This window comes from Protobothrops mucrosquamatus, unplaced genomic scaffold (assembly GCF_001527695.2).
Source record: "Protobothrops mucrosquamatus isolate PMUCROS unplaced genomic scaffold, P.Mucros_1.0 scaffold9068, whole genome shotgun sequence".
NCBI classification, from domain to species: domain Eukaryota; kingdom Metazoa; phylum Chordata; class Lepidosauria; order Squamata; family Viperidae; genus Protobothrops; species Protobothrops mucrosquamatus.
In genome coordinates, this window is record NW_015394860.1 from 4,009 (window position 1) to 7,704 (window position 3,696).

Sequence of the window (3,696 nt, forward strand, 5' to 3'; positions counted from 1 at the left end):
TTTGATATTTTCATGCTAATGTAAGGGTTTTCTTTTTGCTGCTTTCACTTGTCTTGCAAATATTTGTTAAACAATAATGAAACTGACCCGTTAATATGAATCTTACAGACAAAGAGGATGCCAAGAAGAACACTCTGGACCACAGAGAATGAGAAGCAGCATTAAAATGCAAGACAAAGCATCAATCAAAACCTTTTCTCCTTCCTCCAGAAAGTTTGAAAACTCTTCTCCTGTCTCACCTGGTGAGAGACAAGGGAGAGAATAACAAGAACAAAGTTTTGAGCTGGAAAAAATAGAGCATGTGCAATTCAAGGGAACATGACGTAAGAAGTCAAGGGGGATAATATCAAAAAATTTTAAAAAGTGGACATAACTGGAAGTCAGTGGGAAGGAAAAGGTCCCTTGGATAGCCAAAATGGACAGGCATTAATTAAACCCTTTCAGGAAGCCTTGACTTGACTCAAAGAACCTCCAAGTAAGAGATCAGAAACATTTTTGGCCTCCTCAAGAATTCAAGGATATCAGTGTTGAAAAAACCCCTCAGACTGCCTAATGTGGGAAAAATAGAGGTGGCGGATCACAGCTGACTATGCAGGAGATGATCCACCCAGTGAAAATGATACAAATGTTTGGAGTGCGGCAAAAACTTTACTCAGAGTAGTTCCCTTATGGTTCATGGAAGGACCCATACTGGAGATAAGCTCTACCAGACAACCCAATGTGACAAAGATTTAGCATGCACACTAATATGGTAAGACACAAGAGGACTCATGCAGGACAAAAACCATATGAGTGCCCAGATTGTGGGAAACGTTTCAGTTGGAATTCCCTCCTGATGATACACCAGAGGACTCACACAGGAGAGAAGCCATATGAGTGTCCGGAGTGTGGGAAAAGTTTCAGTCAGATATACACCCTGGTGAGTCACCAGAGGACTCGCATGGGGGAGAAACCCTATGAGTGTCCAGATGGTGGGAAAGATTTCTCTTGGAAATGTGACCTGGTTAGACATCAGAACACTCACACAGGAGAGATACCATATAAATGTCATTGTGGGAAAAGTTTTAGTAAGAATTATTACCTGGTGAAGCATCAAAGGACTCACACAGGAGAGAAACCATATAAATGTCATTGTGGGAAAAGTTTTAATCAGAATTCTTCCCTGGTGAGACACCAGAAGACTCACACGGGAGAGAAACCCTATGAGTGTCCAGAGTGTGGGAAAAGTTTCAGTCGGAATTCCAACCTGGTGACACACCAGAGGACTCACACGGGAGAGAAACCCTATGAGTGTTCGGATTGTGAGAAAGATTTCTCTTCGAAATCTGCCCTGGTTAGACACCAGAGGATTCACACAGGAGAGAAACCCTATGAGTGTCCAGATTGTGAGAAAGATTTCTCTTGGAAATCTGTCCTGGTGAACCATCAAAGGACTCACACGGGAGAGAAACGCTATGAGTGTCCAGAGTGTGGGAAAAGTTTCAGTCGGAATTCCAACCTGATGACACACCAGAGGACTCACACGGGAGAGAAACCCTATGAGTGTCCAGAGTGTGGGAAAAGTTTCAGTCAGAATTCCAACCTGGTGACACACCAGAGGACTCACACAGGAGAAAAACACTATGAGTGTTCAGATTGTGGGAAACATTTCTCTTCGAAATCTTTCCTGGTGAACCATCAAAGGACTCACACAGGAGAGAAACCATATAAATGTCATTGTGGGAAAAGTTTTAGTCAGAAATCCGTCCTGGTGAACCATCAAAGGACTCACACAGGAGAGAAACCATATAAATGTCATTGTGGGAAAAGTTTCAGTCAGAATTCCCACCTGGTGAGACACCAGAGGACTCACACAGGAGAGAAACCCTATGAGTGTTCGGATTGTGAGAAAGATTTCTCTTCGAAATCTGCCCTGGTGAACCATCAGAGGACTCACACAGGAGAGAAACCATATAAATGTCATTGTGGGAAAAGTTTTAGTCAGAAATCTGCCCTGGTGAAACACCAGAAGACTCTCACGGGAGAGAAACCCTATGAGTGTCGAGATTGTGGGAAACGTTTCAGTTGGAATTCCCTCCTGATGATACACCAGAGGACTCGCACGGGGGAGAAACCCTATGAGTGTCCAGAGTGTGGGAAAGATTTCTCTTGGAAATGTGACCTGGTTAGACATCAGAACACTCACACAGGAGAGATACCATATAAATGTCATTGTGGGAAAAGTTTTAGTAAGAATTACTACCTGGTGAAGCATCAAAGGACTCACACAGGAGAGAAATCATATAAATGTCATTGTGGGAACAGTTTTAATCAGAATTCTTACCTGGTGACACACCAGAGGACTCACACGGGAGAGAAACCCTATGAGTGTCCAGAGTGTGGGAAAGATTTTTCTTCAAAATCTGCCCTGGTGAACCATCAGAGGACTCACACAGGAGAGAAATCATATAAATGTCATTGTGGGAAAAGTTTTAGTCAGAATTCCTACCTTGTGGAACACCAGAGGACTCACACGGGAGAGAAACTCTATGAGTGTCCAGAGTGTGGGAAAAGTTTCAGTCGGAATTCCAACCTGGTGACACACCAGAGGACTCACACGGGAGAGAAACCCTATGAGTGTTCGGATTGTGAGAAAGATTTCTCTTCGAAATCTGCCCTGGTTAGACACCAGAGGACTCACACAGGAGAGAAACCCTATGAGTGTCCAGATTGTGAGAAAGATTTCTCTTGGAAATCTGTCCTGGTGAACCATCAAAGGACTCACACGGGAGAGAAACCCTATGAGTGTCCAGAGTGTGGGAAAAGTTTCAGTCGGAATTCCAACCTGATGACACACCAGAGGACTCACACAGGAGAGAAACCCTATGAGTGTCCAGAATGTGGGAAAAGTTTCAGTCGGGATTCCAACCTGGTGACACACCAGAGGACTCACACAGGAGAAAAACACTATGAGTGTTCAGATTGTGGGAAACATTTCTCTTCGAAATCTTTCCTGGTGAACCATCAAAGGACTCACACAGGAGAGAAACCATATAAATGTCATTGTGGGAAAAGTTTTAGTCAGAAATCCATCCTGGTGAACCATCAAAGGACTCACACAGGAGAGAAACCATATAAATGTCATTGTGGGAAAAGTTTCAGTCAGAATTCCCACCTGGTGAGACACCAGAGGACTCACACAGGAGAGAAACCCTATGAGTGTTCGGATTGTGAGAAAGATTTCTCTTCGAAATCTGCCCTGGTGAACCATCAGAGGACTCACACGGGAGTGAAACCCTATGAGTGTCCAGATTGTGGGAAAGATTTTTCTTCGAAATATGCCCTGGTGAACCATCAGAGTACTCACACAGGAGAGAAACCATATAAATGTCATTGTGGGAAAAGTTTTAGTCAGAAATCCGTCCTGGTGAGACACGAGAGGACTCACACGGGAGAGAAACCCTATGAATGTCCATATTGTGGAAAAGGTTTCTCTAGGAAATCTGACCTGGTTACACATCAGAGGACTCACACAGGAGAGGAAACCATATGAGTGTCCAGAGTGTGGGAGAGATTTCAGTAGTAGGTATAAACTTTTAAATCATGTAAAGTTACACATAGCACAGTAACCATTCAAATGCCCAGATTATGGACAGTGTTTTGTAATAAATTCCTTTCTTATTACAGAAGAAATTCCAAATGAGGAAAAATTTGATC

General features: G+C 43.3%; 1 pseudogene; it reads left to right on the top strand.

Annotated features, from left to right (window-relative positions):
• Window positions 1-386: 386 nt before the first annotated feature.
• Window positions 387-3,696, top strand: part of LOC107300909 — a 23,112-nt pseudogene continuing 19,802 nt past the window's right edge.